The 13,830-nt window shown below is 38.9% G+C and overlaps 1 protein-coding gene across 1 annotated transcript in view; it reads right to left on the bottom strand.

The window, feature by feature from the left end:
• The window catches only part of CSMD1 (CUB and Sushi multiple domains 1), a 1,157,732-nt gene that overhangs the window by 235,014 nt on the left and 908,888 nt on the right, over window positions 1–13,830 (bottom strand). The window lies entirely within an intron of this gene.

Genomic DNA, 13,830 nt, shown 5'->3' on the forward strand with positions numbered 1-13,830 from the left:
TTAAATTTGTGATTATTTTCAAAACTACAAATATCTTTGCTATACAGTGCGTAAGTATAAAAATATGTTATTTGTTAGTAGTTTGCTTAGAACTGTAATCTTTTTTACTATTTGACACACCTAACACCACTTTCTTATTAACATATTCCTATTTTTTAGACCAAAACTAATTGAATCTTTGTATCTGGATGGATTTCTCCTGCTCGTTCTGTTCTTTCTTTCTTTCTTTCTTTCTTTCTTTCTTTCTTTCTTTCTTTCTTTCTTTCTTTCTTTCTGTCTGTCTGTCTGTCTGTCTGTCTGTCTGTCTCACTGTACTGTTTAAAGCAGAGACTTTAAGGAAAATGTACATACAAAAGTAGTGTTAGTGAATATGCATATAATTGTCCCTCAGCATTCAAGAATAAGTAAACAAAAGGTAAAGATGACTTCTTTCTATTGAGCCCCCCCCCCAAATGTTTAATGGCACAGTAGAACAAAGCTGCTTAGATTCCCAAGAAAAATCCTAAAAGTAAATTAGAGATAAAGGCTCTAATAGTTTAAGGCCACTTATATTATTTCAATATAATCTGTATAGGATGAAGTGGTTTAATCCAACTAGTTACTACCTATAACTAGGTAACTTCCAAAATGAATTCTTAGTTTGGTAGAGCCCCTCACCCATGTAGAACACAATTGCTTTTAAATTCTTTCAGCTGTATCCTATAGATAAGTACTGTAAATACATGCTTCCCCTCACTGGAATTGTGGGTTTGGGATTTACAAGATGGGATTTACATATAGTGCCACATCTTGCAACTCATGGTGGTTTATAATAATCCACTAAATCAATAAAGTACAATACAATGAAAAAAATAATGATAATCATATAGCAATATGAAATGATTATTTCAAAAATAAAGAATGATAATCATATAGCAATACAAAATTAAAATGAATGAAGAACAAATAAATTTAAATATACCGATGTCAACATAGTGAATGGACTAACATTAATTCTCAAAGGCCCTATTTTGGCAGCTTTATGGAAGAGTTAACACCATCTAGACCACCAGGAGAAACTATTCTACAAAATGGGGGCACTATAAAGAAACAGATTAAAGTTTGATTTTACAACTTGCATTCAGTTCCTACATACAGGCAAGTCCTACATACATGCTGTAATGATACTTATTAAATTCATTTTATGTCTGGACATAAATTCCAGTGTTTACAACACAATACATTTGTCTTTGAAGAAATAATCTTATTTTCTGCAGGACTGGTTTAATTTGAAGCCAATTTAGGAAACTAGAAAATCAGGTTTCCATACTGTACAGGAAATTAGTAATGAAAGCTCCTTATTTACACTAGTTCAGTTCTAAACAGATGAAGGGCTGAGAATCGGTGATAATAATTTAATAATTACACAATTTTAACTGAATGTAGAATGAACTTATAAAGTGCACAGTCCTAATATTCTGGGTGGTCTCCAATCTAAAGTTTGTTGGGTGCTGCCATCTGTAATAAATTCAAACTCGTTAAGTTTCACTAACTCAGTAAGTTTGATTATTCTGCCATAAGATTTTTTAAATTTATTTTAGGTAGTTAAATCATCATCTCTTTCACTGATAAATTCCAAAGGCTCTTTTTAAAGTACAAAACCTTAAAATAAGGACTGATAAGAGCTAAGTATGGCATATGGATAATTAAAAGATTGAGATAGTGTGTACAAAAAATAATACTTTTGTTATTCTTTCATTTTATCATGTATGTTTAGATACGAGATCACTTCATAGTTTGTTTTCCTAATTTTATTAATCCTAAAAACATGACAGAAAAAAGCAACACACATCAATATCACATTTGTGTAGAATTAACCTCAGAAATATATTCTGACATATTATACTTTTTCACTTTAAGCAGTGATCAGTTAAGCAGTGATCAATTAAGACTTAGTGCTTGCCAAAAAACAACTCTTATATTGTCACATATATCCATTATAAATACAAAGACCTATGTTAGCTGCTTCTGGTCCAAAAGGAAGAAGAACATTTGCAACCTTATTTAAAAGATTAAAAAGTAATACAACAAATTAAAACACCTGAAACTAGCAAGGAATTTATTTTGTAGCCCTGAAAACACTTCATGAAAGTAAAATTATTTTTTTAATATTATTTTATTGAAGAATTCTGTAATAAGATAATACAAATATTAGAAATGAAACAAAGAAAATAAGGAAGAATAATGAATAAGTAAAAAAGAAGACAGAAAAAGGAAAAAAAGAAGAGAAAGGGAAAGGGAAAGGAAAAGGGAAAAAAAGATGATTAGGAAATGGCTTCTGATCTTTTTGACAGAGGTTATAAATGCATTTATATTTTACCCTCTCTCTCTAAGGTTACATCATAATTTCCTTCTTTCCAAAAGCTACCCTTTCTAATCTTCAAACCCATAAATCACAAGTTCATTTTTCTCTTTTTTTTCAGCAAAAAAATCCATAAGGGGTTTCCAGTCACTAATAAATGTAGTTATTGATATTTCTCCAATCAAAGAAGTTAATTTTGCCATCTCTGCCATCTCTATTTCAGAATCTTTCCATTTTTGCGCATATAATAGTCTCGCAGCAGTAATCATATATAAAAATAATCTTCCATGGCTCTTTTTAGGAAAGTAAAATTAAAACCAAGGCTATGGACATTCAGAAGGATAAAATCACCTCTATGTTTGGAAGTATTCCATTGAAACCATAGAGGAATACCTGCTAATGTATTTTTAAAAATCCAATGGCCTTAAACATTGTTTTTAAAAAAGGACAGCAAGATAACACTGAGTTAGAATGAAAGGAGGTATTCTTCATTGTTATTTGGTAGAATAGACTATGTTTTTAATTTGATTCTTTTTAGTTAAAAAGCAATAGGTATGTTTAAAATCTTATACATCATAGGGCTCTGTGGTGGATTAATTGGTGTGTGGCTTAAAAGTATTTTACTAGAATTAATGATTGCTTAGTAATGCAAACTTCCTTTCAAAGTTGTGGCTCTTTCCTTATTTTCAAGGACTTGATTACTCTGATTATCTACATGCAAGCCATTGATTTTTAAATTAACTGAAGCACAGAAATTTGAAGTTATCTTAGGTTCTAGCTTTAATAATGGCTTCACTTGTGAAAGAACCATTCAAATGACCTAGGCATACACACCTTTGTTTAAGCCAAGTATTATAATAACCAATTCAAAGGAGATCAAACAAAGATGGAAGGAGGATACCTTAGAAGATATTCCCTACTTACAAGAACCTCTAGTACTAGAAAATGAAGTTAGGTCAGCACTCTGGTCATTACCAAGCTGGAAGGCTGCAGGAACTGATGGAATGCCCATTGAAATATGGTAAGCAATAGAAGAAGAATCAGTACAGGAAGCCCTTACTTAACAACCATTCATTCAGTGTTTGAAATTACAAAGGCACTGAAAAAAGTGGATTTACGACCCATGCCTGAAGATACAGTTGTGGCAGCACCCCCACAGTCATGTGATCAAAATTTGGGCACTTGGTAGCCTACCTGCACTTATGACTGCAGGGGCACTGCAACTCCCCTCCCCATCTCTCCCCCATCTATACCCTTTTGGTTGCCCTGCACAGTGATACTTGGCAGTGGCAGTGCTGGGGCTGGGGCTGAAGTAGAGGCCCAAGGCCTTCAGCAGTCTCAGCCAGCTGCCAACTCCCCAGGGCTCAACTTCAGCCCCAGTGCCACCGCTTCCACTGAAAAATGCCACACTGCTGGCCTTGTCCATCTTGTGCTGTTCTCCAAGCCTTGCCTCTCATTCCTTCCCCAAGCTGGCACCTCTTGTTCCTTCTGCAAGCTGTGTGTCCCATACCTTTCCCAAGCCAACATCCTGTTCCTTCCCCAAGTTGGCATCCCATTCTTGAGATCCTTTGGAAACCTTCTGGTCTTCCCCAGGTCTTGCAACAATGGGATGCCAGCTTGGGGAAGGAATGAGAGGCACAGCTTGGAGAACGGTGTGAGGCAGTGAAGGCCAGCAGCATGGGATGGGATTTCTCAGTGGCAGCAGTAACACTGTGACTGAAGTCAAGGCCTGGGGGCAGTGGCAGCTGGCTGAAACTGCTGAAGGCCTTAGGCCTCTACTTCAGCCCCAGTCCTGGTGCTGCCAACAAGTACCACTATGCAGGGCAGCAAAAAGGGATAGATGGGGGGAGATAGGTGGGGGGGGAGTTGCAGCTCCCCATGGAGTCACAAGCACTGCTGGGCCAGGCTAGAGCAGCTGAGGCTTGCAGGGGCAGCTGCAGCTTTGCACTGCACTGCAGCAGTCCTCCTAACTTCTACGTGGCCTGTGCTGGGGCTCTCAGGGCCTCCCCACCACCCTGAGGTACCCCTGCACTCCTTACCTGGGACTCTGTCCACATAACGACCTGCAATTCATGCTTCAGAGCAGCAACCAGGAGTGCCAGGATCGCAGTTGCTAAATGAAGTGGTCACATGATGATTCGCTTAATGACCACATTGCTTAGTGACCTAAATTCTGGCCTCAATTGTGGTTATTAAGCGAGGACTACCTGTAAAGGTTCTAACCAACTATGCCAGCAAATCTGGAGAATGACTCAGTAACCAACAGATTGGATGAGGTCAATCTACACTCCAATACCTCCACTCACAAAAAAGGAGACTTAACAGAGTGTGCAAACTATTGTACAATATCCTTATTTTCACATGTTAGCAAAATAATGCTTAGGATCATCCAACACAGATTAGGGCCCTACATGGAAAAAGAGATGCCAGATGTTCAGGCTGGCTTTAGAACATGAGATATTATTGCTGATGAGCACTGAATAATTGAGAAAGCCAAAGAATACCAAAAAGAAGTCAGTATGTACTTCATAGATTATAGAAAGGCCTTTGATTGTGTTGATCAATCAAGCTGTGGAACTTGCTCAGAAAAATGGGAATCCCAGAACATCTCATTGTCCTCATAAGAAAATGATATGCAGGTCAGGAAGTCCACTAGGGACAGAACATGGTGAAACAGGCTCACTGCAGGCAAAGGAATGTGACAAGGCTGTATACTCTCCCCTTATTTATTCAATCTATATGTGGTATATATATTAAAAGCTGGATTGAAAGAAGATGGGCTTGGTTTTAAATTAGAGGAAGAAAAAATAATCTGCATTATGTGATGATACTACCCTGATAGCTGAAAATCCAAATAATCTGCAAGTTCTAATAATAAAAATCAAGGAGGACAGTAAAAAAAGAAAAGGGGGGGAGGACTAAAATGAAATATAAAGAAGACAAAACTAATGACATAAGTAGACCAACCAGCCTTAGAATTGAAAATGAAGATATCAAAACGGTGGATAGCTTCTGCCTTTTAGGATCCACCATCAACAGTAAAGGAACGAGCATTAAAGAATTTTTATTTATTTATTTATTTATTTATTTATTAAATTTATCTCCGCCCATCTCCCCCTAATGGGGGACTCTGGCTCAGCTCACAAAATCCATTAAAACAATAAATATATAAAACATAAAAACTGTACAAAACATTATCAAACAAGAAAACGTCCAAGAGGCTGATGGTTACCAGAGCTGCAGATGACAGGCCTCTAAGGGGCTAGCCATCCCCACACTTGGTGACTTCCCTCCCCACCCCAGGCCAAGTGGCAGAGCCAGGTCTTCAGATCTCACCAGAAGGCCAGGAATGAAGGGGCCAATCTCACCTCCGGGGGCAAGATATTCCAAAGGGCGGGGGCTATAGCACAGAAGGCCTGCCTTCTGGACCCCGCTAATCAGAGCTCTTTTACCAAGGGGGTCCGAAGCATGCCCTCCCTGTGTGATGAGGTGGGATGGGATGAAGTCATGGGGAAGAGGCGGTCCCTTAGGTAATATACAGTGGTACCTCGGGATACGAACTTAATCCGTTCCGTGACTCTGGACGTATCCCGAGTTGGTCATAACCCAAAGCAAATTTTCCCATAGGGTTCAATGTAAATCCAGTTAATCCGTTCCGCCCTCTGAATTTGGTCGCAACCCGAGGCAATTTCCCCATAAGGTTCAATGTAAAGTACAATCCGTTCTGAAACATATGCATTTTATTTTTACACCACAAAAACATGAAAAACAGTGCAACTGGCACACCATGAAGAGGGAGAATGGGGTGGGGAGGCAGTTATTGGTTGGAGGAAGAGTCCCCTTCAGCGTTTTCCTCTCTTCTTTGCCTCTTAGCTGCAGGCTCAGTTCTGGGGAAAAACCTGTCTAAAATCTGTTGTTTTTTCCTGCACTGTATAACCCTCTGGAAATGAGAGAACACGTTATCATTCATAAGATTCAACACTCTGCTTGTCACAGTTCTGTTGGGGTGGTGCTTCTCAGTGAAATCCTGGCACTCATTCCATTTCTCCATGATGGACTTATCGCATCACAGCTCACCTCCTCCCCCTCCTCCTCTTCCTCAGTGGAATGCTCCTCGCCCAGCGCCTTCTGTTGGGTTAAGGTTAGGGTCAACAACAGCTTTTCCACCTCTTCCAGCACTGGTGTCCTCTGCCTCGTTAAGATCGACACTCCTTTTGCCACATCAGCTCCTCTGATGGCATCTTTATTCTTGAGAATAGTCGAGATGGTCGACTTCGCCATCTTGTACACTGAGGCCAGATCAGTCACACAAATGCCACGATCGTGCTTTTCTATAATTTCCTTCTTCAGCTCGATCGTCACTTTTCTGTTCAGAGCCTTACTCCCGCCAAGCCTGCTCTGCATTTTCTTTGGAGCCATGCTAACACGCACACCAAGAACCTTCGCAAAACACCGCAAAACACACAAGCCTCACCGAACGTCTCCTTGCTACTGCGACTTCGGCCACAGGAAGCCGCGACCGCGTGGCAGCAGGGAAAATGGCCGCGGATCCGGTTCGTAAGTCGAGGCGAGTTCGTAACCCGAGGTACATTTTTCCTACCGAAGCTGGTCGTAACCCGAAATGTTCGTTCGTAGAGGCGTTCGTATCCTGAGGTACCACTGTACTTATTATAATATATATATAAATATATATAAATATAAATATACTTCAGACTAGCACTTAGTAGGGCAGCCATACAAGCCTTGGAAAAGATATTCAAATGCCATGATGTGACTATACCTAGGGAAGCCATGGTATTCCCTGTGACACTATGGAAGTGAAAGTTGGACTTTAAAGAAGCAAGATAGGAAGAATATTGATGCTTTTGAACTTTGGTGTTGGAGAAGACTTCTGAGAATACTGTGGACAGCCAAGAAAACAAACAAATGGATCATCAAACAAATCAACTCAGAATTCTCACGCAAGGCACAAATGGCCAGGCTCAAATTATCCTACTTCAGACACATTATGCAAAGACATAGCTCTCTGAAGAAGGCTCTAATAATGGGAAAGGTGGAAGGAAAGAGAAGAAAAGGATGACCAGCAGCAAGGTGGATGGACTCAGTTACAGTGGTGATGAGTATGCTGTTGTGAGACCTGAAAAACTAGGTTAGGGTCAGATTGTCGTGAAGAAAATCTATCTACATGGTTGCCAGGAGTCAACAACGACTTGTAGATGTGATGTTGAAATAGACCAGAGATTTACAAATTGTGAACAATTCATATATGCTGTGAGTAATAAGCCTCCTTAAAAATGGATTAGCATCTTGCTTTAGCACAGAGAAAAGCATTTTTTTTTCCCTTATCAGAAATTGAGGAGGATAAGGTCCCCACTCAGATTGTTTTTAAAGTAGTAAAATGTGTGGGTATATTTTAAGTGCATTAATGCAATGGGTACCATACCCAACTGTGTAAGTTTGTGTGTATATTCACATCTCTAGTCTGAGAATCACTTGATCAGTCACGTGGCCATTAAATAGCTCTCTGCTTAATTTCATCAGGTATTCAGGCATTTTCAGAGATGTTTTACTTCTGAGGCACTAGGTAAGATGGGTAATCAGGGACAAGGACAACATAAAGAAATAAAATAACAGGCTGAGAAACTTAGTTTTGGCTGAATCAAAGCAATCTAGAAACAGGAATTGTTAACTGGGAAAACAGGAGAGAGAGAGAAGGCTTCTCCCCTCTTCTGTAATGTTTTTATGTCTTTCCTTGTTAGTTTGCAGGTTTTCCCTCCCCCCAGCTCATAACCCAGGAGTACCAACCATCCTCATCTCCTAGCCATTCCACCCCAAGATCCAAATGGAGTAATAATTACTACTACATAAAGGGAGTAGGGATTGAAGGGATGGGGTTTATGGGGTTTATTATTATGAGATATAATAATAAAGTTGGCCTTAGGGTCAAACCAGCCCTTCCATCTGAGGTACAGTTTCTGAGGTAACCTGAGGCATACAGTGACTCTCTTCCACACCAACCCTCTGGGGAACCAGGAGAGGATTGAAGGGGAAATCCTCATCCTGCCCTGGTTTCGGCTAAATACAGAAAGGGAAACCAAACACATGAAACTTTGGGAGTCAGTAGCTCAGCCAAGCTGGGTGGTGGGGTGGGGGGGGGGCAAGAAGACCACCAGTCGACTCCAGGAGTGAAACAAAAATTAATTTCATTAAAGGTGCCAAAAGAACATAAGGTTCCATACACACAACACACAGTTAAAAAGAGATAAAAATACCAAAAACCCTAATGCCAAACAACTCAATTTCCAACCTTTCCTGAGATCACCCCCTTGCACACTTTGTACACTTGCACAAAGTCAGGGATCTTGTAGGATTAGAGTCAGGTGTATGATTAAATCTAGGACTCCAGCCAACTCTCTCAAAAGACACAGAAAAATTTTTCCTACCCAAAACCTGACAGAACTCCCTTCTTTTCCTTTATTGGCCCTTAGGGGTCAGGTGACTCCCTCTGAGCACATCAGAGTGGCTTGTTCTTTAAAGGGCCAGCTGCTATCTACTACAATGGGTATTAGTATGCTTATCTGTGAATGCTTAGGAGTACTGTGCAAAAGTTTTAGGCAGGGGTGAAAAAATGCTTTCAAAAATATATACTGTAATTGTTTATGTTTATCAATTTACAAAATGCAAAGTGAGCAAGCAGAAGAAAAACCCAAATCTAATCAATATTTGGTGTGACCACCCTTTGCCTTCCAAACAGCATCAATTCTAGGTACACTTGCATACACTTTTTGAAGGAACTTGGCAGGTAGGTTGTTCCAAACAACTTGGAGAACTAACCACAGATCTCCTGTGAATGTAGGCTGCCTCAAATCCTTCTGTCTCTTCATGTAATCCCAGACAGACTCGACGATGTTGAGATCAGGGCTCTATGGGGGCCAAACCACCACTTCCAGGACTCCTTGTTCTTCTTGACACTGAACATAGTTCTTAATGACATTGGCTTTATGTTTGGGATCATTGTCCTGCTGGAGAATAAATTTGGGGCAAATCACACGCCTCCCTGATGGTATGGCATGATGGATAAGTATCTGCCTTATTTCTCAGCATTGAGGACACCATTGAGCCTGACCAAATCTGGTCCATTTGCAGAAATGCAGCCCCAGACTTGCAAGGAACCTCCACCATGCTTCACTTTTGCCTGCAGACACTCATTATTGTACCGCTCTCCAGCCCTTCGGCGAACAAACTGCCTCCTGCTACAGCCAAAGATTTCAAATTTTGACTCATCGGTCCAGAGCACCTGCTGCCATTTTTCTCCACCCCAGTTCCTGTTTTTGTGCATAGTTGAGTCGCTTAGCCTTGTTTCCACATTGGAGGTATGGCTTTTTGACCACAATTCTTCCATGAAGACCACTTCTAGCCAGACTTCTCCAGACAGCAGATGGATGTACGTGGGTCCCACTGGTTTCTGCCAGTTCTGTACTGATGGCACTGCTGGACATCTTCCAATGTCAAAGGGAAGTAAGCATGATGTATCTTCCATCTGCTGCATTAAGTTTCCTTGGCCGACCACTGCATCTACAGTCCTCAACGTTTCCCATTTCTTTGTGCTTCTTCAAAAGAGCTTGAACAGCACATCTTGAAACCCCAGCCTGCTTGAAATTTTTGCCTGGGAGAGACCTTGCTGATGGAGTATAACTATCTTATGTCTTGTTGTTATGCTCAGTCTTGCCACAGGGTATGTGACCTGTAACATGAAACTATCTTCCACAACCTCACCTTAGTAGCAGAATTTGGCTGTTCCTCACCCAGTTTTAAGCCTCCTACACAGCTGTTTCTGTTTCAGTTAATGACTGTATTTCAACCTACATATGAATTTGATGATCATTAGCACCTGCTTGGTATAATTGGTTAATCATACACCTGACTCTAATCCTACAAGATCCCTGACTTTGTGCAAGTGTACAAAGTGTGCAAGTGTAAGAATTGATGCTGGTTTGAAGCCAAAGGGTAGTCACACCAAATATTGATTTGATTTAGATTTCTCTTCTGTTTGCTCACTTTGCATTTTGTAAATTGATAAACATAAACAATTACAATATATATTTTTGAAAGCATTTTTACTTTACAGCATTTTTTCACACCTGCCTAAAACTTTTGCACAGTACTGTATGTTTAGTTAATTGTGGGGCTTTCTTTTTTACTTTTGTTTTTAAATTTTTGTTTTAATTTTTTTTTTATACATGACCTTGTCCACATGTTGGGAGTATAATCCCAACATGCTTCTCAAAAATTTCTTAATCCTGATTTAGATTCTGTAATTGCAGTGAGGTTTAAGAGACAGACATAAGAGAATAAAGGCTGAAAGTTCACTTCATTTTTAGTAGCTGTTTATCTGAAAAAAAAAATCATTTTCCCCACAAGAATAAGAGTAAAAACAAAAAAGGCATTTACCATCTCCCAGATTGCAAATTACAATTCTGTTCAAATGCACTTGGATACATGATCCATTTGAATATCCTTCAAATACTTTCTGGAAAAATGTATGTAGGGTTATGAGAGAGATTGCAGGGAGGCTAGAAAAGTAATGGAAGGGAGAGTGCACATAAAGAATCAAGAGGCAAAACACAGGTCCGTTGGTAGGGTAGCTTATTGTATAAATGGCAATGCAGCCCAGATGAAGAAAAATCTGAGAAATGTTTCAAATCATCCAAAGAAATTCCACCTTAATACACTCACTACAAAGAAGGGTTGGAAATTCCTCTGGTGGTTCCCAAGGTTCTGTATTTACTTCAAATACATTGAAGATATCTTTCTGAAGACTGACTAGCTGTTGCTTCCTTGACAGCTGTGTGGGGTTTGACAGGCTCCATGGCTAAATAGTTCAAAAAGTAGAGCTGCAGGACCATATACATAGTTTTCTTGGTAGCGATGGTTAACCTAACCCAATTCTTTGGAATTAAATCTACTAGGAGAAGCTAAGCCTGCTTGTTAGTGATCACTGCTTTTCCTATTATTTTTTTATATGCACCCATGCATATGTACCCCACATATAAATATATATGTTTATGTAATAACTATAACATCTGATAAAGCAGTTGATAATTAATACCACTGAATTAATTATTAACTTATAAACCCCTGGTTTCCCTCCGCTGCCACCTTCTGTAGAATAATGGTTTTTGATAGAAAAATGGTTTTCTACCCAATTCAACATTTTCCCAAAGTTTGCCAACAGAGAAGCAGAGATATGGATAAATATGCTTTATAAAATATGGAATTTCACCTATCGTGTTGGCTGATCTAGGGCCAGATGCCTTTTGCCATTATTTAATAACTGAACAGTCATTGCATTGCACTGCATTGCATTGCATTTTTATATGTCTTTGCATACAGAAGGGGTAATGCAGTGTTTTTATATGGCCTTTTAATTTGTGATATGACAACAACAGTATTTAAAGAACGACAAGTTTAAAGAGCTTGTCAACTGCAATTTTAAAAAAGATAGTGAAAGCATTTCCCTCTAAAGTGTAGTAGAATTTCAAAAGCCTGTTCATTCAAGATTTCCTGTCACTTAAAATGGCTTTTATAGGGATACACTTCCCTATAATATTAGTTGTTAGCCATGGAACCCACTGGGTCACAAGGCTTCCTCACCTGTCTGTTTCCCATGCATTCTTTTTTGTGTAGACATGAAAAAGAGAAAACATTTCTGTCCAATATGCAGCTAATATGAGATAAAAAGTCTTCCTATTCATCACCACAACATTTTTAAATAGCTGCTAATAATATTAGTGGAGGTTACTTTAAAGCGTAATGACTGAACTGATAACATTTAAGGCAGTATGTGTGGGTCAGTGCTGGAAAGGGTAAAGCTAGGTCCGCCTACTTTCCTTCAGAAATGCCCTCTCAACCATTGGCCCTTGCAAAGAAGCTTTACAATCCTGCCCACACTGCTTTAAAGCCTGATTTCAGAATAGTGGGACAGGCAGGTGCTGCCCCAGAGGAGGTGTGGCTCCTGGGCCCAACAGTGTTTAATAGAAGGGACCTGGAGCATGTCTTCTCTACTGGATCTGGTGGGTTTATTTTCTGAAAGAATTAAGCTTGTCTAAGAAGAAGGAGAATATAAAGAGAAATCAAGGACAACATTAAAAGGAGAGACGAGAAAGAGAAGAAAAGCATTCTCCAAGAACTCGGTTTCTTTTCTGCCCTTCTATAAAGTCCATAATTTGTTTTTCTTTTTCACTTTACAATATTTTATGGTACAAACAATTTTGCTTGCTTAACATTTTTTTCACCATAACATTATTAGCCTTAATTTTTATGAAAGAAAACTATATCAATAATTTAGCTACTGCTGCTCATAATTTATTATATTTGAGTTTTACACAGCTATTGTACAAATTAATGCTGTCTCATGACAGAGGAAGGGTGAAGGGGAAATTCACTTTCTTCCAGAGGACATCTTCTACCACAGTGATGGTGGGGCTTCAGCTGGAGCTGTGCAGGAGAAAAATCAAAACAAACCCAAGAAGAGAATCCAGCATAAGAACAGCTGATGACAGGATAGAAGACCCTGATCCTCAATGTGTCATGACTCCCAGTGTCCCTTGACAGGGAATTTATCTTAAATTTTTAGGTCTAAATGTCTTTTCCATTGTACCTTATCTTTTTTTTAAAAAAAAAGGAGTTAATATGCAGCTAAATTTAACATACAGTTGCATTGCTGTTTTATTTTAATTGTCCATGAGCTTAATAATATCTTGTTCAACCTAATTTAGAACATCACTTATTAATAGCTTTAATCATGGTAAACTATTGGAAAATAACTGCAATGTAAGCTGAGAAATAAGGAGCTAATTTTTAGTTTATTTGAAAAATAACTCAGAGTAACTTGCCATTTTTAAAAAAATAAACAAAATGAAGGAAGATACAAAATGAGACCTTACATAGAAAATATCAAAAAATCACTCACATTCTTTAGTAGTATACATATTAGAGTCAATTCACCCTGCTGCTTGATGAAATGCATATACAATAGTCCACATAGCAAGAACAAAATGGAAAGGACTTTCTGGTAGCTATCTATTTTCCACTATCCTATCATATCTATCTTACCTGAAAAATAAGTAACTACAAAACAAAACAAAACACAACACAACACTTTATAGTCCCATAGTTTTAACTGATTCATCATTCAAGACAATTCAGGTTAGTCTGTAGACTCTTTGTATGGTGAAGTCATTTCAATTCACTATCAGTGAATGGAAGACATAGTTATATACCAAAGAGCTGCACAGCTATCACCAGACCTTTAGGAATCCTAAAACTTGGCAGTAATAATTTTGCAAAGTTTGCAGGAGAATCATATGATTCTACTTCCAGCTACAGTATCCCATGTTGGCCCTTCGAAGTAGGCCAGGTCAGGAAACAGACTCCTCAATAATGATTTGAATTCTAAATAATTGATATAGGCTTTAGTGACAGAATCT

Source organism: Python bivittatus, unplaced genomic scaffold (genome assembly GCF_059951505.1).
Source record: "Python bivittatus isolate LINGU-HERP-01145 unplaced genomic scaffold, Pbiv_v1 ctg000020_np1212, whole genome shotgun sequence".
Classification (NCBI taxonomy): Eukaryota; Metazoa; Chordata; class Lepidosauria; order Squamata; family Pythonidae; genus Python; species Python bivittatus.